Below are 13427 nucleotides of genomic sequence, written 5' to 3' on the forward strand. Positions count from 1 at the left end.
AGTTCAAGAACAGTATGAAGTTTAACAACACCAGGTTAAAGTCCAACAGGTTTATTTGGTAGCAAAAGCCACAAGCTTTCGGAGCCTTAAGCCCCTTCTTCAGGTGAAGGGGCTTAAGGCTCCGAAAGCTTGTGGCTTTTGCTACCAAATAAACCTGTTGGGACTTTAACCTGGTGTTGTTAAACTTCTTACTGTGTTTACCCCAGTCCAACGCCGGCATCTCCACATCATGACTACCATCGGCAGTTCAAGAAGGCAGATCACCAGCACCTCCTGGAGGGTAGTTAGGGGTGGGAAATAAATGTTAACTTACCAGTGACAATGAATAGAAAAAGAGTACAAATAAGACTCTGGTGAGTGTTAATGTGATAAAGCAAAGCTCCCAGCCCCCAGATTCAACAGGGCCACTTTTCAAAGGGTGTATCAGAGACACCTGCACCAGCCTGGCACACTACACCTCATCCATCCAACAGGGGAAGAAGACTGGCTCCCTGCCACCTGAAAGATCACAAAGCCTTCCTGTAAAGTTTCTGGCTTGTATGGAAATTGTGAGAAAGGATTCATAAACAGTTTACTGAGTTCTTTAGCTGCTCTTACATGCTCATGCCGGGGAGATCTCCTGTGCTACCAACACATCACCTCCTGTGTATAGGTCATCACAATACACACATGGACACACAGTCTACACCTTCGTTGTTTTAGTTGGGATGACCCGTACTCACATACATATGGCAATGTTGTATGGCAGTAACGGAATATTAACTATTTACAATGTACAGAGCCACAAACTTGGGTACTAAACCTGGTGGAAAGCCCAAAATGTCTCTTACCCACTAAAATTGCTGGAGTTGCGGATAGTGATGAAGATTGTCAGAGAATACAGCAGGATATAGATAGGCTGGAAAATTGTGTGGAGAAATGGCAGATGGAATTTAATCCAGACAAATGCGAGGTGATGCATTTTGGTAGATCCAATTCAGCTGGGAGCTATAAAATAAATGGCAGAAGCATCAGGAGCATAGATACATACAGAGATCTGGAAGTACAGGTCCACAGATCCTTAGAAATGGCAGCACAGGTGGAAAAGGTGATGAAGAAAACATATGGCATTCTTGCCTTCATTGGCCCGGGCATTGAGTATAAAAGTTGGCAAATTATGTTACAGATATATAAAACGTTGGTTAAGCCACATATGGAATACTGTGTCCAATTCTGGTCACCACACTACCAGAAGAATGTGGAGGCTTTGGAGAGAATGCAGAGAAGGTTTACCAGGATGTTGCCTGGCATGGAGGGTATTAACTATGAGGAGAGATTGAATAAACTGGAATTGTTCTCCCTGGAAAGACAGAGGCTGAGGGGCAAACAGGGGTGAACAGTTGGAAGCTTTTTCCCAGGGTAGAAATGACAATTACAAGGGGGCACAAGTTCAAGGTAAGGGGGGAAAGGTTCAGTAGAGATGTGCGGGGTAAGTGTTTTTACACAGTGGGTACTGGGGGTCTGGAATGCGCTGCCAAGTGAGGTGGTTGAGGCAGATACGTTAGCCACATTTAAGACTTATCCAGATAGGCACATGAACAGGTGGGGAATAGAGGGATACACGCGATTGGTCTAGTTAGGACAATGTGATCGGCGCAGGTTTGGGGGCCGAAGGGCCTGTTCCTGTGCTGTATTGTTCCTTGTTCCCCTTTTTAAATAGCACAGCCCATACATACACTGAGCCAGTACACAGTGCTTGAGTTTTGGGTTTATTGGCTCAGCCATCCTGAGTGTGATTGTACCAGCTGGCTGTGCTGGGAATGTACCCAGGTTGTTATCCACAGGGCGGAGTTTTTCTTAATCATTTACAGGATATGGGCATCGCTGGCTGAGCCGGAATTTATTGTGCAGCCCTAATTGCCCTCCATTTCAGAGCCCATTTTTGAGAGCCAATTAGATCGCTGTGGATCTGGAGTCAGATGTCGACCAAACCAGGTAACGATGGAAAATTTCCTTCCCTAAAGGACATTGCAACGATCAATTCCAGATTCTATTATTGAATTACAATTTCACTATCTGCCATGGTGGGATTTGTCCTCAGATGTTGCCCTGGGTCCCTGGATCACTAGTCCAATGACAATACTACTATGCCATCTTCTTCCCTAGAGGGAGTGGAGGAGTGGGGGTGGGGAGGGGGGTGGTTGGTCCTGGGTACGATGCTCTCTTGGAGAGTCGAGCAATAATCAATGGACCGAATGGCCTCCTTCTACACTATAAGAATTCTATGGTTCAATGATCTGGCTTCACACCATCGGTGGTGAGCAGGGGGCCCAAGTGGGGGGACCTGGCTGGCCCGCAAGCTGCACTTGGCGGGGTTGAGGAATTGTATAGTTCTGGTGCTGTTGAGGAGCGAGCACAGACATGCATCATGTTCTTGGGTTGTACAATGCCAGGATGTCCTCAATGATGATTTCACAGTGTTCTCCTGCAAAGTGCTGTTCCATAAATCATTGGAAGACCTCACTACCAGTAGAGATCCCATTAGGCATGTGCAGGAAGCGATATTTGCCCACCAGAGACATGAACATGGTGAGCTTTGAAGATGCTTCACCTGGCAGGATTTACCAAAATCCACATTTCACATCCGGGATCCGGTTTGACGTCCTGATCGACTCCATGGACCTTGCCCTACATGCAGTGCAGGGTGGCTACACCTTCTGTGCGTCTGGTTTCTCCACCATATGCAACAAGATGTACTCTGTTGGTGGCATCTAGTGCCACTCACCTGATGAAGGAGCAACGCTCCAGAAGCTCATGATTCCAAATAAACCTGGTGGACTTTAACCTGGTGTTGTGAGACTTCTTACTGTGCTTACCCCAGTCCAACGCTGGCATCTCCGCATCTAGTGTGGCAAAGAGCTCAATTTCCTGCAGAAACAGCTACAACAGTACATTGCATTTTGCCCCAGTGTTGATTTTGACTTTAAATTTGGCATTGCCGTGAGCAAAGTGATAAAATCGACACTTCCTCAGTGGAATGTTTCAGGGCTTCGATGCTCTGGTTGTTTTGATTTCTATCTCTGCCACCAAGGCTCGGCACTGCTCTTATTTCACGGAATTTTCACAATGCAGGAGAAGGCCATTGGGCCCATCGTGTCTGCACTGCTGTCCAAATGAGCAACTCACTTAGTGCCATTCTCCCACCATAACCCTCAACATTCTTCACTTTCAGATACCAGTCTGGTAAATGGCTGGATTGAGGCAGCCTCTCCCACACTCACAGGCAGTGCATTTCAATCCTTCACTGGACACTGCACTGAAATCATTTGCAGCATTTCTCTGCATTAATTCCACAACTTATAATCAATTGAAATTCACAGAATGCCAGACAGTGACACGGCGAGGGACTTCCGCTTGCCTTTCACTGCCCTGTTAGTGTAAACTAACAGGAGTGTCTCAGCAGCCCCTCCTGTGATTGACTGGGTGCAGGTATGGTGCAGCCAGCATTCAGACAGGTGAGAGCTCACCTGGGCTCTGCAGTAACGTTGTCTACCTGATACGCTGCAAGAAAGGATGTCCCGAGGCATGGTACATTGGGGAAACTATGCAGACGCTGCGACAACGGATGAATGAACACCGCTCGACAATCACCAGGCAAGACTGTTCTCTTCCTGTTGGGGAGCACTTCAGCGGTCACGGGCATTCGGCCTCTGATATTCGGGTAAGCGTTCTCCAAGGTGGCCTTCGCGACACACGACAGCGCAGAGTCGCTGAGCAGAAACTGATAGCCAAGTTCCGCACACACAAGGACGGCCTCAACCGGGATATTGGGTTTATGTCACACTATTTGTAACTCCCACAGTTGCGTGGACCTGCAGAGTTTCACTGGCTGTCTTGTCTGGAGACAATACACATCTTTTTAGCCTGTCTTGATGCTCTCTCCACTCCCATTGTTTTGTTTCTTAAAGACTGGATTAGTTGTAAGTATTCACATTCCAACCATTATTCATGTAAATTGAGTCTGTGTCTTTATAAGTTCTGTTTGTGAACAGAATTCCCACTCACCTGAAGAAGGGGCTCAGAGCCTCGAAAGCTTGTGTGGCTTTTGCTACCAAATAAACCTGTTGGACTTTAACCTGGTGTTGTTAAACTTCTTACTCTGCAGTAACTATCAGAGGGAGCTGCACAGAGAAAGAGCCTGGATCTGGAGCTCAGACTCCAGCCTGAAGCAGCCGCCTGTATATTGAATTGGCTCCTCTGATCCAACCTTTACACAGCAGCGATGGCCGAGTGGTTAAGGCGTTGGACTTGAAATCCAATGGGGTCTCCCCGCGCAGGTTCGAACCCTGCTCGCTGCGGATCAGTATTTTGCTAATCGCAGTTTAAATTTTCCTGGAGACCTGGAGAGGCACAAGGGAGAAGTGAATCCCCTTCTTACCTCCCAAGTCCCCCCCTGTGTTGTCTGCAGCGATGTTGCTGCTCAGTCCGACTGGAGCCTGGATTAAATGACAACCTCTCTAAATCCACACTATAACACTGATACTCCAGTTACAGACACCCTCTCCCCGAATCCACACTGTAACACTGTCCTTCCATTGCACCCACGGGGAGTCTGTCGATTACAGTCCCGGTCAGCTACACTCGACCCTGAGGGCTCACTCTGCTACAACTTTGTACAAGTGCGGACATTTCATTTTCTGAATTACTCCCAAGGTAAAGCCTGCGCTCGGGGTCTTGCTCAGACTTCCTGTAACAGTGAGAGTCACGTTGCATTTAAAATCTTCCACGGGTCACTCATTGCTGTCCGGTTAATGTTTGCGAAGCCTCTCTCAGCAGCCCAACAACTTAACACGGAGTGTAATATCAGGGGCATTAACTCCGAATGGATTTCCGCCTGCAGGCTGCTTGGCATTGGTCACCCAACATGTCTATCACCTCCTCCACACGCCAATCAGAAAACAGGAAGATTGGACCATTCCTGACTGTCAGTCTTTCTCTTTAAGGCTGGATGCCCCCAACACTCAGGTGAACACTTCCTGATGTCCACATGTTCAGAAGCACTGTCGATCCCAGTAAATAAGAGCTGATTTTAAGTGCAGCCGGTGTTTTATAACTGATTTTATTATTTTTAATTAAACAGATATCCTAAATTACGTTTTGAGACGTAAACTGAAACCTGGGTGTTAGGGAGTCAATTAAAAAGAATCTTATTAGAATTGACTGTTCCCCAAAATGTCCTCTTCATTTGTCAGTTTTTATTATGAATATTCTCATGGGAAATACATCAGGGTGTTGCTTTTTAATAGAACCTTTTGCAAATGCTAAAGGACTTTGAAAAGCATCTAAATTTGGGCTAACTCCAACATTATTAACGTCTAACACTTTCTACAAGTGAATGTATCCTTCAGTAGCTCCCCGAGGAAGTCCTTGTTAACTCTAGAATATTCCTATACCTGCAATGGGAATCTGCACTTGTGGTAAAATTCCCTAGAGCGCAGGCAGATAGAGAGACATCCGGTGGCACTGATGCACAGATCTTTAGAAGCAGGAAGAGTATGTGGGAAAAGCTTCTGCATTTTATAAGTAAGGAGGCTTGAAAAACAATAGCTGGGATACTGTGTATACTACAAACATACTATAGATAAAAAAGACACCTATGTCAGACTCCTATTTTTTGACTACAGCTCAGCCTTCAACACCATTATTCCTACAAAACTCATCTCTGAACTCCGTGACCTGGGGCTCTGCGACTGGATCCTGAACTTCCTAACCCACAGACCACAATCAGTAAGGATAGACAACAACACCTCCACCATATCCTCAACACCAGTGCCCCACAAGGCTGTGTCTACAGCCCCTTTCTATACTCCTTATACACCTATGCCTGCGTAGCCAAATTCTCCTCCAATTCGATTTTCAAGTTTGCTGATGACACCACCGTAGTGGGTCAGATCTCAAAAAAATGACGAGACAGGGTACAGGAAAGAGATAGTGAACTGATGCGATGACAATAATCTCTCCCTCAATGTCAACAAAACAAAGGAGATAATCATCGACTTCAGGAAGCGTAGTGGAGGACAATGGGGATGAAGTGGAAATGGTCGAGAGCTTCGGGTTTCTAAGTGTCCAGATCACCAACAACCTGTCCTGGTCCCTCCAAGCCATGCTTTAGTTAAGAAAGCCCACTAAAGCATCGACTTTCTCAGGAGGCTAAGGAAATTTGGCATGTCCGCCATGATTTTCACCAGCTTCTACAGATGCACCATAGAAAGCATTCTTTCTGGTTGTATCACAGCTTGGTATGGCTCCTGCTCTGCCCAAGACCGCAAAAAACTACAAAGGGTCGTGAACGAAGCCCAGACAATCACGCAAACCAGCCTCCCATCCATTGACTCTGTCTACACTTCCTGCTGCCTTGAAAAGCAGCCAGCATTATCAAGGACCCCACGCACCCCGAACATTCTCTCTTCCACCTTCTGCCGTCGGGAAAAAGGGACAAACATCTGAGGTCACGTACCAACTGACTCAAGAACAGTTTCTTCCCTGCTGCCATCAGACTTTTGAATGGACCTACCTCATATTAAGTTGCTCTTTCTCTACACCCTAGCTATGACTGTAACACTACATTCTGCACTCTCCTTTCCTTCTCTATGAACGGGGTGCTTTGTCTGTGTAGCGCGCAAGAAACAATACTTTTCACTGTATACTAATACATGTGACAATAATAAATCAAATCAAATCAAATCCCTACCCCTATACTCAAATCCTGCTGCTTTAATACTGTAACTTCCTGTCTGCGGCCTGATTGATAATGAAAGAGTTAATGACATGGAAACACCTGGAAAGAGTAAAACAACAATATCTTGTTAATCAGCTGTGATATTTCTGCTTGTTTTCTCTGGATGACATTATATTTCAATATGATTAATCCCTGGGGCCTTTCCTGCCTTGTGTGGAATATAATTTCAAATATTGTTAAAATATCTGACTTCAGTGGCTGACTTGCGTTGATCACAGATGTGATCTTTTGATTTACAGCCTCAGTTATACGCTCTTTTAGATAACACTGTGGGTTTGTGTGAGACAGTAAGCGCACTGTGGTTTATCACAGCTTCTGTGTGGACAGAGGCTGCTGCTGCCAACTCTGACGGCACAATTAATTTCCTGTTAGTCACGTAATTAGCATATTGTGAGTCAGCCAAAGAAAAGAATCTCATATTCTAAAACCTAAGCTGCCCTTTAATAATAGTCAGTTCTGCTTTATACGTAATACTGTGATTCCTCATTTCAGATACATCCTTCTATTTCCGTACCTTTGCCTTTCTCAAGTTAAGTTGATTAGTGAGCTGCATGTAGATCTCAAGTATATTTGTTATTACATTTAGCAGTGGGTAATCTCATTAATCAGAATTAAAATCATTTGAATCTTTCTGAAGCCTGCAGAGAAAGGGAGTTTGTTCCCATTTGGTTTGTAGGAAAGTGGATGTATCTTTTTTTTAAATTAATGTTTACTTTTTAATTATTGTTCAATTTTATGGATTCCAGTGTGTGTCCCACAAGATTTGCCATTCCAATGTGTTTAATAACCATTACAGTCCACAATATTTCATGATAAACAGAATCTAAATATTACCTTTTAAATAAAAGATGATGGAGGCGATTTTTCTTGTGTTACTGTCTACTTTTCCTTCACTGTCGCTGGGTCAAAATGCTGGAACTCCCTCCCTAACAGCACTGTGGGTGTACCTACACCACATGGACTGCAGCGGTTCATGAAGGCCCCTCACCATCACCTTCTTGAGGACAATTAGGGATGGGCAATAAATGCTGACCTCACCAGTGATGCCCACATTCCGTGAAAGGATATTAAACTCTAATTATTGGAGGAAGTTTCTGCTCATCCAATATTGGATGTTGGAAAAGCAATCAGATAATTTAGCAGAGGTTCAGGAAGTTGCCCCCAGCTTCCTAAACTGCTGAGGATGACATTTTCAAATCACGTTAGTCGCAGCTGATGCTTCCAATAATGTTGACACCAATTCGAAACCCTTGAGGTTATTTATGTCAGACGCAATCCTGGCTTGAATGGCAAGATTTTGTATACAGGCGTGGGACTTTGTGTGGGGGGGGAGGCATGCAACTCCCCACTGCCCACTCCCACATCTCCCCCACACCCCCATACCTCCCCCCTATCCCCACACCTACCCCTCTATGCCTCCCCACCCCCCATACCTCCCACCTACCCCCCACACCTACCCCCACACCTCCCCCCACACCTCCCCACCCCCATATCTCCCCACTACCCCCGCATTTCCTCCCCACACTTCCCCACTCCCCCATACCTCCCCTCACCCCCACACCTACCTCCCCACCCCCCAATTCTCAGGACCACTGCCAGTCTGTCATTTTACGAGGTCATAAATCTTGCGCCCCAAATTCCGATCTCATGCAGTGTTATACACCCTAACTTTGTCCTAGAAGGATTGTGGAATTTCCAGCCTTGGGACTCAATGGTTAACGTGTTTGCCACAAATTCCGGCCTACACAATTTTATTGTTAAATTAATTGGCAAAATTAACTTTTTAACATACATGCAAAAAGGAAATTAATTGCCTCGATGGACTTCAACCAGAACTGATTTATATTTGGTTAGATATTTGGATTCGTACTGATTTATTTAATTTACATTTCAATATATTGTTTGAAAGTCCAAAGATGGGCAGGTTCAGTGGTTTGGTCATGCGCAATTGACCCTTAGTATAAGGGGGATTAGTGGAGTTGTAATGTGGGGTTAGGGGAATAGGGCTGGGGTGGGATTGTTGTCAGTGCAGGTTTGAGGGGCCAAATGGCCTCCTTTAGCACTTGATTTGATTTTCGATTTGCATTGAGTTTGATTGTCATTCTCCATTGACCACGGGCACCGTGATATGGACTTTAAGATGCACAGCAGTGCAATATGGTCTTTTAAGTTGCTTCCATCTGGCTAATTATCTCCATGGAATTGAGTTTTGCCCAATCTTGCCAAAACAATGCAATGAGTTCTGATTAAAAGGCACTTTTTCACTCAGCCAGACATTTGGGATGAATTTATTCACACACACCCACAGGATGGCAGCATTGTAACATTCACCTCACTTGCACTTGTCTTCTTGCTTGACTGAGAAAAAATGGAGGTTTGGCTGGAACAAGTCAATAATGATCTAGCCTGCCATGGGAATTGCCGGGGGGTGGAGTCGGTGGGGGGAGGGGGAGAATTTGACAGTTGAGCTTTCTATGGTGCATCTAATCCTTCTGAGAAAGTAGAGGCGTTGGTGGGCTTTCTTAACTATAGCATTGGCATGGAGAGACCAGGACAGGACGTTGGTGATCTGGATGCCTAGAAACCTGAAGCTGTCGACCATTTCCACTTCACCACCATTGATGTAGACAGGGGCATTTTCTCCACTAGCCTTCCTGATACAGCATTTGATACAACAAATGAGGAGTATAACTCAGGGCCTCAAGCCTGCTCCGCCATTCAGTAAGATCATGGCTGCTCTGAAACATCAATCCTCAGTGAGCAGGGTTCAAAGCTGCACGGGGAGGCCCCATTGGATTCCAAGTCCAATACCAAGCCCATCGCTGCTGTACCAGGCATATCCCGAAAAGGCAAAGATTCATTTTGTGTGGACTCACCTGATGGAGGAGCAGCGCTCCAAAAGCTCGTGATTCCAAATAAACCTGTTGGACTTTAACCTGGTGTTGTGAGACTTCTTACTGTGTCATTTTGTGTGATCATACAGTCATCTTTAAAAATGCAGAAAGAAACAACACCAAGGCGGCACGGTGGCACAGTGGTTAGCACTGCTGCCTCACAGCGCCAGGAACCTGGGATCAATTCAAGCCTTGGGTCACTGTCTGTGTGGAGTTTGCACGTTCTCCCCGTGTCTGTGTGGATTTCCTCCGGGTGCTCCGGTTTCCTCCCACTGTCTGAAAGACGTGCTGGTTAGGTGAATTGGCCATGCTAAATTCTCCCTCAGTGTAACTGAACAGGCACCAGAATGTGGCGACCAGGAGATTTTCACAGTAACATCATTGCAGTGTTAATGTAAGCCTATTTGTGATTAATAAATAAAGTTTGCTTTAAACACCAAGTCTATAAAGTAACATGAGAGAAAATAGAAATCGAGCTAAATGAGGAAACCAAGAAGCAGCAAAATAATGAGAGATGCAAAAATCTGAAAAATATCTTTCAAAGAAATGAAAGAAAACAGCAAAAGTTTCCATAAATACATTAAGGGAAAGAGGGTAGTTATGGGAAATACAGCCATTGTAGGGAGATGTAAGTCAGACTGTAAGGGACAATAAGGAAATGGCAAACTTGTTCAATGAGTATTTTATATCTGCCTTCAAAGTGGAGGAAGAGAACGCAATACCAACTGTGAAAAGGAGCTAAAATAATTCACATGGAAGAAAAAAATGCAAACAGAGAAAGTGAGAGATTTTGAGATGAATAAATCTCCAGGATATATTGACTTTCCCCCAAAAGTATTAAAATAAAAAAGTGAAGAAAGTGAAAATGCATTAATCATAATTTTCCAAAGCTCGCGGGACTCTGGAATTGTGCCTTTGGATAGTGTAGTAGGGCTCCCAGGGAACTTGGGCTGCAGCAAGATAGGAAAGAACGGAAAGGGTTAAACTGGCAGCCTGGCTGTAGTATCCAAACTCACTGTAGGTCGACACAAATGACTACCTCCCAGATTACACTAGACAGTCACACCCCAGGTGACACCCTTCGGAGATTACAGCAACAATAAAGAATCAATACCACTTATCGAGACTCCACAATGTCTACAGAGGATGCATAGGATCCATTGTGCCTCTGGAAAACTAATCAAGTATCGGGGAGATGGTGACAATTGACAGATACAGTTGAAATTTGCATGCTAGAAGGGGATCTGCAGTGCTTTGATATTACAACAAAGTAAACAGGGTATGTGCAAAAGAACGATTAAAGATAAAACCAGACAGGATAATGAAGCAGCACAACGTGATGTGGCCTATCAGGGGATAACAGCAGCAGCAGCCAAAGCAGTGGTACCACGGCTGGCTCTGTTGTTAAGCAGGGAGGGACAAAGAGCACTAGAGCAATAGTTATTGGGGACCCTATAGTTAGGGGTGCAGATAGGCATTTCTGTGGATGTGAAAGAGACTCCAGGATGGGATGTTGCTTCCCTGGTGCCAGGGTCCAGGATGTCTCTGAATGGGCAGAAAGCATTTTGAAGGGAGAGGGTGAACAGCCAGAGGTCGTGGTACATATTGGTACTAACAACATAGGTAGGAAGAGTGATGGGGTCCTGCAGCAGCAGTTTAGGGAGTTAGGTAGAAAGTTAATAAGCAGGACCTCGAGGGTTGTAATCTCAGGATTGTTCCCTGTGTCACGTGCCAGTGAGGCTAGAAATAGGAAGATAGTGCAGCTCAACACGTGGCTAAACAGCTGGTGTAGGAGGTAGGGTTTCAGATATCTGGACCATTGGGATCCCTTCCGGGGTAGGTGGGACCTGTACAAGAAGGACGGGTTGCATCTAAACTGGAATGGCATAAATATTCTGGCCAGGAGGTTTGCTAGTGTCACACGGGAGGATTTAAACTAGTTTGGCAGCGGGGTGGAAACCAAAGCAAAGGTGAATTAACTGAAAGGGAACCAGAGAGTAGGGCCAGTAAGACTCAAAGAGCAGGCAGGGTGTGGTTGCTAATCAAAGTCTGGTATTTGTTTCAATGCGAGAAGTGTAACAGGTAAGGCAGATGAACTTAAAGCTTGGATTAGTACTTGGAACTATGATGTTGTTGCTTTAGAGACTTAGCTAGGGGAAGGACAGGATTGGCAGCTTAACATTCCAGGATACAGATGTTTCAGGTGGGACAGGGGGATGAAAAAGGGGTGGGGGAGTTACACTACTGGTTAAGGAGAATATCACAGCTGTACTGCGGAGGACACCTCGGAGGGCTCATACAGCAAGGCAATATGGGTAGAGCTCAGGAATAGGAAGGGTGCAGTCACAATGTTGGGGGTTTACTACAGGCCACCCAACAACCAGCAGGAGATAGAGGAACAGATATGTAGGCAGATTTTGGCAAGGTATAAAAGGAACAGGGTTGTTGTGAAGGGAGATTTTAACTTCCCCGATATTGACTGGGACTCACTTAGTGCTGGGGGTATGAATGGAGCAGAGTTTGTAAGGAGCATCCAGGAGGACTTCTTGAAACAGTATGTAGATAGTCCAACTAGGGAAGGGGCCATACTGGACCTGGTTTTGGGGAATCAGCCTGGCCAGGTGGTCGATGTTTCAGTAGGGGAGCAGTTCGGGAACAGTGACCACAATTCAGTAAGCTTTAAGGTACTGATGGATAAAGATAAGTGCAGTCTTCAAGTGAAGGTGCTAAATTGGGGGAAGGCTAATTAAAACTATATTAGGCAGGAACTGATGAATGTAGATTGGGGGCAGATGTTTTGAGGGCAAATCAACATCTGGCATGTGGGAGACTTTCAAGTCTAAGTTGATAGGGATTCGGGACCGGCACATTCCTGTAAGGATGAAGGATAAGCATGGAAAATTTTGGGAACCTTGGATAACGAGAGATATTGTGAGCCCAGTCAAAGAGAAAAAGGAAGAATTTGTCAAGGCGAGAAGGCTGGGAACACACGAAGCAAGTGTGGAATACAAGGAAAGTAGAAAGAAACTTAAGCAAGGAGTAAGAAGGGCTAAAAGGGGTCACAAAAAAGCATTGGCCAGCAGGATTAAGGAAAATCCCAAGGCTTTTTATACATATATAAAGAGCAACAAGGTAGCCAGGGAGAGGGTTGGCCCACTCAAGGACAAGGGAGGGAATCTATGTGTGGAGCCAGAGGAAATGGGCGAGGTATTAAATGAGTATTTTGCATCAGTATTCACCAAAGAGAAGGACTTGGTGGATGATGAGTCTGGGAAAGGATGTGAAGATAGTTTGAGTCATGTTGAGATCAAAAAGGAGGAGGTATTGGGGTTCTTGAGAAACATTAAGGTAGACAAGTCCCCAGGGCCTGATGGGATATATCCCAGAATACTAAGAGAGGCAAGGGAAGAAATTGCTGGGGCCTCGAGAGAAATCTTTGTATCCTCACTGGCTACAGGGGAGGTCATGATGTGGAGATGCCGGCGTTGGACTGGGGTAAGCACAGTAAGAAGTCTCACAAGACCAGGTTAAAGTCCAACAGGTTTATTTGGTAGCAAATACCATAAGCTTTCGGAGCAATGCTCCTTCAAGGAGCATTGCTCCGAAAGCTTATGGTATTTGCTACCAAATAAACCTGTTGGACTTTAACCTGGTCTTGTGAGACCTCTTACTGTACAGGGGAGGTCCCAGAGGATTGGAGAATAGCCAATGTTGTTCCTTTGTTTAAGAAGGGTAGCAAGGGTAATCCAGGTAAT

General features: G+C 45.3%; 1 non-coding gene across 1 annotated transcript; it reads left to right on the top strand.

Annotated features, from left to right (window-relative positions):
• The first annotated feature begins 4255 nt into the window (after positions 1 to 4255).
• trnas-uga (transfer RNA serine (anticodon UGA)) lies at positions 4256 to 4337 on the top strand. The gene has a single exon. It is a non-coding gene; the product is annotated as a tRNA-Ser (tRNA).
• Positions 4338 to 13427: the final 9090 nt, after the last annotated feature.

This window comes from Mustelus asterias, chromosome 11 (genome assembly GCF_964213995.1).
Source record: "Mustelus asterias chromosome 11, sMusAst1.hap1.1, whole genome shotgun sequence".
Lineage (NCBI taxonomy): Eukaryota > Metazoa > Chordata > Chondrichthyes > Carcharhiniformes > Triakidae > Mustelus > Mustelus asterias.